General features: G+C 44.7%; 1 protein-coding gene across 3 annotated transcripts in view; it reads left to right on the top strand.

Annotated features, from left to right (window-relative positions):
- The first annotated feature begins 1,317 nt into the window (after window positions 1-1,317).
- Window positions 1,318-11,525, top strand: part of LOC135420131 (contactin-6-like) — a 130,540-nt gene continuing 120,332 nt past the window's right edge. For all 3 annotated transcript variants that reach the window (XM_064667150.1, XM_064667149.1, XM_064667148.1), the window contains exon 1: window positions 1,318-1,854. The gene's annotated coding sequence lies outside the window, so the exon portion shown is untranslated. The remainder of the gene's footprint in view (window positions 1,855-11,525) is intronic.

Raw genomic sequence — 11,525 nt, 5'->3', positions numbered from 1 at the left:
TCAGCCTGCCTTCAGAGAGATCTTGAAATGAACAATTAAGCTTTTGAAGAAGCATTTCTAAAATACTTTCCTCTATTCTCGGTTGGAAATTGAAAAGTTTTAACAGCATTGATTTCCTCAGCAACTGAGAAATTCTGTTCCCAGTCTTGTTAGACAAGAAATGCATAAGCAAAATAACTTATTTTGACAGAGAAAAGACTAGATTTTTTAAAAAAATTTAAAATTGGTGAGGAGAAGCTCAGGTTAAATCTGTTGCAAGCAACTTTTTGTCTATTTACTCTCGATACCACTTAGAAAAAGCCCTGTTAATTATTTTAAAGAAATTTTTAATGAGGAAATACCTAAAATTCCATTTTAAATTTCATTCCTAATTAAAAATAGAGCTGCTAATTATAATGCCTATCTCCTTTAGAAGGTGCTGGGAGGCTTAATTAATTGTCGGTAAAGCTCATTTGAGGAGCTCACAGGATGGAAGTGGAAAATTGTTTATGTTAATCAGGAGGATGGCTATGAGAGCTCTGGAATGGGAGGAGAGAGCTCACCATGGGGATGGAATGGGCTGCTTGGCACTTCTGGGCACATCCCAGGAGATCCCACAGTCCTGTTGTCCCCATTTTGCAAATGAACATCAGAGCAGGGCAGCCAGGACAGCCTCTCCACTTGCCATTGCTTGGGCAGGCAGGCACTTAATCCCATCACAAACTAAGGAATTTACACCAAGATTACATCAAAATGTTGTGAAGAAACATCTGTGGCGTAATTGCACTTTTCACAGCAGAAATATTCCCAAAACTGCTGTTTCCTGGGTATCAGGAAGAAGTTCTTCCTTGTGTGGGTGGTGGCACAGGTTGCCCAGAGAAGCTGTGGCTGCCCCTGGATCCCTGCAAGTGTCCAAGGCCAGGTTGGACAGGGCTTGGAGCAACCTGGGCTAGTGGAAGGTGTCCCTGCCCATGGCAGAGGGTGGCACTGGATGATTTTTAAGATCACTCCCAACCCCAACTATCCTGTGATTCTATAATACAAACAACTTTTGCTCACTAACAGAAGGACATTCCCCTACCTGAGCTCCGCATTTGATCCCTTCTGAAAAACTCCTAAGAGGGAAAATGGGAATTTAAGAAGTTTTGAAGTTCACTTGTTATCAAAATCTATGTCTGTGCCACTTTAAACAAACAAGTTCCCCTTTTTTTCTTGTTTAAATATGTAAAATTTGGAGGGGCAGTTAAATGTTTCATGAGGTCAGGCAGTGCTGGGATGGGATCTGAGTGACAACTCATCCTCTGAGCTCAATCTTACGGAGCTCAGCGAGACCCAGGACTAAACAAAAATCATTTCCATTCCTCATCTAAACCTAATGCCGAGTCCTGACCCAGTTTTTGGGGAGAGAGGCTTGCGATTACCTGACAGGAGCTCATATTTGTAGGAGAGGAATAGCAGGAGCACATTTAATCTTTCATGCTCCCGGTCCGACAGCTGCGCTTTCGCTCGCTCAGCTTTCTCCAAGGATGAGCAACGCAGAGCTAATTCTTACCCACCCCAAATTTCCAGACAGGAATATGCAAAAGCTGTAGGAGCTGTTTATATCTGCCTGAAGCACTGACTGTGTGGGTCCTGGCTGGAGCACACCCCGGGAAAGCCGTGTGTCTCACGGTTAATTCCAGGGAAGAGCCACGCAATGCTCAGTGGATAAAAAGGCTCGTAGTCCCAGCTGGGAAAACAGTTCCATTATCTCCCAGCTGCACAGACCTTCCATACGGCTCCGTTCTGCCTGGATGAACGCTGTGCCTTGCTGAGAGCCTGGAACAGTCCTGCAGAAAATTGTAAAGATCCTGAGACATTTCCCTGCTCAGCTGTGTAAGTACAGAATCGTGCTGTCTGCTGCAGTGTGAGTGATGTTGGGGAGCTGCCTGTGCTGGGGTGGGTTTTTCTCTCCTTCCTCAGTGATTTTCATCAGCATAACGGGGAGAGGAGGAAGAAAATTCACTGCTTTATTTCTGCTGCGTGTCTGTAAATGGCTGGTGATCCAAATGTGTACGTTCCTGGCAGGAAAAAAAACACCCCTATATAATGAATTTGTATTCATGTGAGGTCTGAGGCAAACAGAGAGACTGTGCAGGAACAGACACCACAGGTATTTTATTGGAGTCTCTCACAGCTCTGTGCTGCAGTAAAACGGACAACACAGAGGATGACAGTGCTAATTTTGGCACTTTCATATGACTTTCAGCAGCATATTAAAAGATGAAGTGGGTAATGAGAGCCTAACCTAATTCCTGCCAGCTGAAGGTGTAAAAGCAATAAACATCAATCTTCAGGAAAATTTAGGTAAGTCCTAAAAAGGAAAGTTTTCCCTGTTGCTCATTTGAATCATTAAAGAAAAATACAAAGCAAGTTCACAGCTTATATTGAACTTTGGTTTTGCAGGAGTGTCAGTTTAGATATTGTTATTTATTTATACTGTATGACACAGCTTTAAAGGAAAAGTAATACTGTGTAAAAAGTTTTGGAAGTCTGTGGTTCCAGAAGCAACTGCTTGACCAGGGCTTAATATTAACTAGTATATTCCCATAGTGCTTTTTGGGTGAATCCTTGGATTCAGACAGTTGTTGCAGGTGTGAAAGGGCTCCTCCAGCAGCTTTTGCACAAGCAGCTCCATGTTAACAATTCCTGCAGCACTTATGGAGCCGAATGATTAAACAAGATGCAAACACCCTGCAGCCTGTGCCAATAACACTTAGTTGGCCTTCTGGCAGCTCTGCAACCGTTTGCAGAGAAATATCAGGAGTTAAAAATCCGTGTATTTACTCCTCTGAAGGAACATTTCCTTCTCCCCCTTTTTATTTTTTCCCCCCAAAGAGAGGAGACCTGTCACTGCCACACTCAGCATTTATAAAGTTCTGAAAGTTCAGAGGATTTTTATGTGTGGGCAAGGAAAGCCTGCAGTGTTTGTGATTCCAGGCACCACCAGCCCACAAATAACCCATCTTCATCAGCCAGCTTTGGCTTTGGTGCTCCAGAGGCACTATGTCAGTGTTTCACATTCCAGGAGTCTCTGCTTCAGAGGTTTTATGACACTAAAAAGTCCCAAAACAGTACCTATATGAAGTTAGCAACAACCATAGATCACGTTTTATTGTGTAAAAAAGAAAAATAAAACACACCAACGTATGCAGCTGGAGATTTCAAATGCTGCTGAGCTACTGATGGCCATGGATTACAAGTTTTACCTTCCATGCTGAGGATAAAATGATAAATAATATATAACAACTCATGTGCTTTAAATCAAAGAGGAGACATGTCTCTTCTCCTTTTCTTCCAGCTTTATGATCACTATTTAAAAGGTTTGTGGCGTATAATAAGCTACTCTAAAATTAATTTCTTGCCATTGAAGCAAATATTTCCATCAGAGAACAAAGTGCCAGTGTCCCCAAGGGGACCTGAAACAAAACTGTGTGTTTGCATGGTGTGGGCACAAGGCATTATTTGTGTTTAGACAGAAAATGTTCATTAGAAGATGTTTGTCTTGTAGGTGGGAATGGATCAGCTCTTCAAAATAGCATAAATTTGTGTTTTCCCCCCAGAACCGTGCTGGTTGCATGTCACTACAAGGCAAAATTCCTTCTGTTTAAAATTGAGTTTATTCCAGAAGATTGCCACAGACTGGCCTCTATTATTCCCTGCCCAGGTGCTGCTCACCTTCCTAGAACTTGCTCAGGGAAACCAAGACACAAAAACCTCTTAATGCTGCTGTCCCTGTTTGGGCCAGACCCTCCTGACTTCCACACTCCCAGGGAGTGCTCTCACACCAGGAAGTCTGGCTCAAAAACTCCTCTATTCCTTCTTCCCAAGGGTTGCACTCAAAGCTGATCATAACACAGGCAAATTTGTAGCATAAATCTTCTGTGTGAGAGGCAAAATCTCTTGGAGAAGCGAAGGCACAAAGAACTTCAGGCACAGTTTTACAACTACAGCTCCCCACGTGGTAAATACCACCTCTGGGACACTAAACTTTGCTTTGTAGCCACACACCAGTATTTAGTTGATTAGGTGACCTTATTTGCATCCACAAATATCAGATTTCACAAGTCTCTTATTTACACAAAGTCTTTCTACAAGTGCAGGATATACAAGATAAAAACACCATGAAAAAAACCAGAACAAAGTATTTTCAAGTACCTTAAACATAATAAATAAGAACAACCCCAAGTAAAATAGATCAGGACATTGTACTTAACAGCTCTCCATCCTTTTGAGATAGAAAAAAACCACAAAACTAGTGTGAGACAAAGCATCAGAGGTGTGGAAGATCCCACCATAACTCTGTGAGGCTTCTAAACAGACCAGGGCAGCACAAAGTGCCAACAAGATGCTCTTGCACAAAACAAGACATGGGGACTTGCAAACATCAGTACCAAAGGCTCCAAGAGCTCCAGAGAGAGGCAGAGAGGAAAAGTCTGAGTTTTTCCTTACCTTTCTGCTCCCAGCTCTGTCTCCTCTCCCCCAAGAAGGTCCTTCTGGGCTCCCAACCTCAGCTCTACCTAATGGACCAGGTGCAGCTGAGCAGCACTTCCTGCTGCTTTTATTCTGGAGGGTAAAAGGGGTTTCCACCCACCTGTTCTGGGACTGCAAAGATAATTAATTGTTCCATCTTATCACAGCCTTCCAGTCCCTAAAGGGGCTCTAGGAGAGCCGGAGAGGGGCTTTGGATGAAGGCATGAAAGGACAGGACAAGGGGAAATGGCTTCAAACTTCCAGAGGACAGGATTAGATGGGATATTGGGAAGGAATTCTTCCCTGAGAGGGTGGGGAGGCCCTGGCACAGGTTGCCCAGAGAAGCTGTGGCTGCCCCATCCCTGGAAGTGTCCAAGGCCAGGTTGGAGCAACCTGGGCTAGTGGAAGGTGTCCCTGCCCATGGCAGGGGGTGGAATGAGGTGGGCTTTAAGGTCCTTCCCACCCAAATCATTTTATCATTCTATGATCTCATGTTTTCATTCATTTTGGGGGTCTTTGTGTTCTGGGTTTCCTGCAAGAGGAAAAACTCCACAGCCTGCAGTGCTCAGGAGAATGACTGAGAGAGAGGGATGGGGAGGAGGGAGTTGGAGAGAAGAGGAATTTCCCTCCCTTACACCCTCTAATATATTTTTAGCCTATAAAGACAAGAAGAAATGGATGGAGTCAGTCAGAAAGGCAGTTTGTTTTATTAAAATTCTTGACAGCATCTGCTGCAAGGCTCTTGTTAAAAGAAATGGAAAACATCAGAAAGATGAGAGAAAGAGTGTTATGTCCTTGCTCTTTACACAACATAATAATATGGGAATGAGTATAATTGGCTTCCAGATGACTGTTTTTATTAGCCATCTACAAACACAAGTGACCCACTGCCCAGGTACACAATAACCCTCCCTGGGCTCTCATCACACTCCCACCAGAGACTTCTCAAACAAATAAAAACACATTGCCTAATTTTTATGAACTAAATGCTCTTTTTTTTTTGGATGTCAATAAGATCTATTTTATATGAAAGACTCCTCAGAAAAAATATGAAACCTGTTTCATATTTGAGAATGAATTAAGCTCTCCCCTGGCTGTAACCAAAGCATGAGGATCCCAAGTCCCTGTCTTTGGTGATGTCTGCAGGGAATCTCTTATTACAAACTTATTAAAAATCTTTTATTGAACTTATCTCTTATTAAGTAGGGGAAGGTTGGATGGAAATTGAGGAATCTCTGCTATAAAAATGCTGTAATTTCCTCCATTCCCATTCCAGCATGGAAGGGAATGAAGTCTCCTGTCTCCGAGGAGCTGGTGGTGAAGCAGTCAGGGCTCTCATCTCATGTCTGTAAACATTTGATGTGCAAAAAGAAAAAAGATCAGTGGTTCATTTGCAAGTCTGGCTTGGGTAGATCAAACCCTTTCTCATGAGGGTTTTTCCAGAGTTCAAATGATGAAAGCCTGGGGTAGGGCTGCCCACAGAGCCAGCAGTCTGGGGTTAGGACACTCCAGGGATACAGGAGATTGCCATTTAGGTGGAGCAGATATTGCTATTCAGCTAGAGCAGAAATGTCATCACTGCTTGTAACCCTGTGCCTAAACTCCTGGCTATTCTGGACCCTTGATCCAGCAGTTTTCCCGCATAATTAAGAATTCTTCCCACAGAAAATGTTCTTAGAGCTGCTGAGAACCTTCTGACGAGGCTGGGCTTGGATGACAGAACATCTTGTTGGGTGCTGAGCACGAGAGCTGGTGCTGTCACCCCCCAACAGGGACAATGTGTGTTCAGCTCCTCCAACTCCACTGCTCATGGACTTGGGCAGAGGAAAATATTGGAGGATTTTAAAAGATTCATGAGGAAAATGCTCTCTATTGTGGGCAAGGGACATGCTGGGCTGGGTTGTCAGCAAGTATGAGACAACTACCTTTGATCAGCATCTTGTTTTTTCTTCCCATCCCTGTGATTAATGTTGGGAATAAAGAAGCTGTTCAAGTTACCTACAGTTAAATAAAGGACTTTTCAGCTGTTTACTGATTATTTCCTTCTGTGCATTTTATGCTTTGTCCTGTCCCACTGCCTTGTCTGTTATGAGGTCAGTCCACTAAAAATAGGTCTGTCTGGGGCACAAAATATTTGTCACTGTTTCTGAAACCCTAGTGCATCCTGTACTTCACCACTACATATCCATCTCTCCCAAACATTCCCTCTCTAGCAGAGCATACAGTGAGTTTGGTGTATACAAGTGGTACCTTTGGTGAGAGAAACAGGGATTAAAAGCACTGAAGTTTCTGCAACTTCATCTCTTCAAGCACTTGCTGATAATCCTACCATGAAATTACAAAACCAGCGGGACCAGAGCAAACCTCACTGCAAATTGTGCTCCCTCCATTAGTGGAGGAATCGTGATAAAATGTCGATTTTTATCACCTAAATGAGACAGCTGTGTCACATGGGCTATCCAGCTCCCACCCCTCAGCTGAAAACTCCCACTTGTGTTGGTAAAACAGAATTTGGGCTTGTGTGCAGTGATCTCTGGTCCATCCCTGCTTTCCCAGTCTCCTGGGAAGGAATTCATTAGGAACTGGCATGGCAGGACAAAGGTGGGTCCAAACTGAAAGAGAGTGGGTTTAGATTGGATATTAGGAAGGAATCCTTTACTGTGAGGGTGGTGGAGTGGGAGTGTTCAAGGTCAGGTTGGACAGGGCTTGGAAAACCTCTCCTGGTGGAAGGTGGAGCTGAGCTCCTCTCTAGAACTGATTTGCAGGGTTTTCTGAGTCACACACAGGCTCTCCCGAGAGAAATTGGGGATGTCCCATCCCTGGAAGTGTCCAAGACCAGGTTGGACGGGGCTTGGAGCTGGTGGAAGGTGTCCCTGCCCATGGCAGGGGGTTGAAATGAGATGGGCTTTAAGGTCCCTTCCAACCCAAATCGTTCTATGATTCTGTGACTCCAAGGAGTCCATCCTTGAGCCAAATAAAGAAAACCAGTCATCTATTTCTCAGTGTGGGGCTGTTCTCTGTGTGCCAGCACACCCAGCCTTTGGAGAGCCACACTGGGCATCCAGACTGACCCCCAGCACAGCTGCTGGTCCTCCTTCACGCCTCAGTTCCTTGGCATGCCTGTCAGCAGCCACCACTACAACTCATTCTGGTGCTTTAGAGTCAGCTAAACCCTGGCTGGTGTCTGCTGGGAACTGTTTTACACCTGGCACTGTCCCTGGTCCTGAGGCATTTAAGCTCTGCCCAGGCTGATGACATTGTGCTCATCTCCTGAATCCAGCCACTTAGCCCCAGATGGCTTTGTTTTCCTCAGGCTGGGAATAGCAGGGAAGCTCTGCAGAGACCAGGGATCTGGGTGATGAGGAGATTTCTCTCCCAGCAATTGTTTTGGCAGAGGTTTAGTGAGAGCTCTTGGGCTGCACAGCGGGTTAGAGGTTTTACCCCTGTTACACTCACTTAAACTGCCACCTTTCCCTCAGCACTGATATCATTAGTGATGACATATTGCTGAGGCCTCTCCACACAGGTCACCCAGCCCTTCCTGCAGCTATCACACAAAGCTAAAAGCCATATATCTATATTCTTAACCCTCTCTTTTCCAGTATTATTCACTCTGAAGCTACTGGAGGTGCAGGTCTAATTTCACTGCCCTAAACCCACCCTGGTCCCTCTATTCCGCTGTGTTTTCAGTCCTAGCTCAATTTTCCCACCCCCAAATCCAAACTAAATAACAATGTTTACTGACTATATAACTGTGTAATGCCTGAGCAGCTGCATATACATCTTTTTGATGGGCATAGTCACAAAGACTGGTCAGAGGGATCTTTTACTTGCAAGGAGAATCTTTGTTTCCTACATAAGTGGAATAGGAACAGTTTTATTCATGTATTCTTTTGCAAAAACCTGGTCTAGTGGAAGGTGTCCCTGCTCTTGGCAGAGGGTTGGAATGGATTTTTAAGGTCTCTTTCAACCCAAGCCATTCCATGATTGGATGAAAAACCTCACATAAAATAAACAAACAAACAGCCTCACTTTTCCAAGGACAGAATTCTGGTGGAACTAAACGTATTGTGAATATTTGTTGTTGTTGCTGTTTAAGCAGCAGGCAGCTCTGAGCAGGATAAAGTCAGGCTGTACCTGTATAAACATTCCCCCTGGAACACACCTGGGCCAGGCAAGAGGTGAGAAGTGGAGCTATGGGGAGAAATGATGAGGTGGTGGAACCTCCATCCCTGGATGTGGCACTCTGGGCTGGGTGACAAGGTGGTGATGGCTCAAAGGTTGGACTCGATGATCTCAGAGGTCTTTTTCAATCTAAATAGTTCTGTGATTCTTTGAACTGCTCCTTGTCCAGGTGTGGCTCCCCGAGGTGCAGGAGGCAGAGCTGTGACTGAGTCCATGGTATGTCCTCAGTGTCCTCTTGCTTCCCACTGCCCACCAAAGGCTCCTGCTCCTGCATCCTCAGCTCTCACACAAGCTTTTCTTTCCCCTGTTTGCTGGAGGCAGCTGAGCTAAAGGTTTATTGCACCATTTGTCCGCTTTCCATGTGTGTTTCTGCCTGTTAATAGGATTATTTACCCTCTGTGTTGCTGCCCTGCCCCAAACACCACTTTGGGCCATCAGTGCCACAGGGACCATCCTTGCTGCAGCATCAGGAATGTTTTCTCCCCCACTGCTGCTCCTCTCCAGTTTTGATTCCATCTGAGACATCACCTTGGCTTTTAGAAGCTGCCTGAAGCAAAGGAGAATCCTAGCTTATGAACCTGCTCACAATTGCTGCAGTTCCAGCCAGGAATAAACTGTTCTTAACCTAAATACTCCTCTGAGGACACTGAGCTTAGGGGAAGATACATAACTGTGCTGTATCTGGTGCAAGCAGGGATAAGTGAGCCTGGTATGTACTGGATAACTTGGGAAAGCAGTTGGAAGGAGAGGGGAGGGAAAGAAGAACATTGGTGAGCACAGATAAACAATAATGACCTCTTTATGTTGTAGTAAATGCAAGGTTTTCAAATAAAACATAAACTACTGCAGCTACAGAGACTGTAAAGGCATCCAAAAGAAAAGCTTTGTCCAAAGGCAGCCCGAAAAATGCCTCAAGAGGAAGGAAAACTCCAGTGTGTTCAACTCCCCTTCCACAGGGGGGAGGAGGTGGGGCTGTGGTTGGTGCTGGGGTCACCAGGGTGGGGGCTCCCCATCACCCTCCTGCCAGCTCAGGGTGGGCACCACGGGGAGCAGAGCCTGCAGAGTAACTCAAATGGCCAATTAAAGAGGGATTAAAATGATAAAGCAAAGTGGGCAAAGCTCAGCACAAGAAGCAGCACTGGAGGTGCATTCAGATCATTCACATCTGGCATGAAATGGGTGCACTCTCAGCTGATGTGGAGTTAAATTTGCAGGGAAAGTGGTTTTGCATTTTAATGCAAAATTCCCCTAAGGTGAGCCAGGATCTACCACTATATCTTATAGAAATCTTGATAACCAAGACTTCAGGGAAAGCTGTTGGTATTTTGGGATGCTCTGGGGAAGGCTATGGCGAGTGCTGGTTGGTATTATTCTGTACTAGATGTATTCCAGCATTAATTGCACAGCTTTACTGAGAGATTACTAGTTTTAAAGTTGGTCTTATAGAAGGTGTTGAATAATGGATGATATTAAACTTTGGGAAAGAGATTCAGAGGATTGATTTGGAAGACATAGGTGTGAAATACCCAAAACTGAACTTCTGTCAAAAATTAGGAGAATAAAAGTTATGTTTGAAGTGCAAGAACAGACAAAAAGCACCTTACTCACTGACTCAGGCAAAACAGAAATGACTAACCCTGTCACGATTTTGCCTCTTTGTCTGGCTGACTTTCTCAGCAAGATTGATTCAAAATCCACCTAAGCCCTGAAAGGAATTAGCAGGAAACCACTTTGTATGACAATGCTGAGGGGGTGGGTTGAGCAGCCAGAGAACCAGCAGCAATACCCAAAAATAAAGCCCAGGCCCTGCCTAACCAGGGGGCCTGTTAAGCTCAGTGGAGTGTGACTAAGTCATACAAATCTCTCACCTGAACCCACAGAGGCAAAAGAAGGATTTTAAGAGAATAAAAACCAAGTTGGATTTTTTTTTCTTTTTTTTGAGATCATAAAACCATAGAATCACAGACTGGTTTGGCTTGGGAGAGACCTTAAAGACTGTTTTGTTCCATGCCCTGCCATGGGCAGGGACACCTTCCACTAGCTCAGTTTGCTCTGATCTGGCCTTGGACACTTCCAGGGATCCAGGGGCAACCACAGCTTCTCTGGGCAACCTGTTCCAGGGCCTCCCCACCCTCACAGGGAAAATTTCTTCCCAAAATCCCATCTATCCCTACTCTTTTTCAGACACACTAAAGCTGATTCACAAAGGAATCACTCTGAGGATTTTCCCGACTGTCTTGTAGAATGTTCTGTCACAAGATGTTGCAGATTTTCTGTTGGCAAACAGGCCAAAATCAGCCATGAAATCTTGATGGATATCAGGAATACCTGGGGAATGTCTGTGACACTTGAATGAGCTAAAAGGAGCAAGGAAATGGAAGTGTAATTTGGAACAGGCTCCCCAGGGCTGTGGGGGAGTCCCCATCCCTGGAAGGATTTAAAAGCTCTGTAGATGTGGCACTTGGGGACATGGGTTAGTGGTGACCTTGGCAGTGCTGAGTTAAAGGTTGGACTCAATCTTAGAGAGCTTTCCCAACCATAATGATTCTGTGATTCTAAGTATAAATGACACCAAAGTAAAACCACGTGAGATCTCTTTTAGTAACGTTCCTTATGGGACCTCACAATTCCAAATCAGGGGGTGGAAAATAGAAAATTTATGAAGAAAATGCATCAGAAAAAGCACAGTTTTAATAAAACCTTGTGAATAATCTTATCTCTAGATTTTTTTGCCTGTACATGGGGATGTCCTAGAAAATGACCCACATTAAGGGGTGAGGGGGGAAGAGGAGTCTCCTCAAGGCTGTGCCCTCCTTCCCACCTCGCTCCTCTGAGGTGGGTAAAAGCTC

This window comes from Pseudopipra pipra, chromosome 11 (genome assembly GCF_036250125.1).
Source record: "Pseudopipra pipra isolate bDixPip1 chromosome 11, bDixPip1.hap1, whole genome shotgun sequence".
NCBI classification, from domain to species: domain Eukaryota; kingdom Metazoa; phylum Chordata; class Aves; order Passeriformes; family Pipridae; genus Pseudopipra; species Pseudopipra pipra.
The sequence above is the reverse complement of the archived record's forward strand: the minus strand, read 5'-3'. Positions and strand labels throughout refer to the sequence as shown.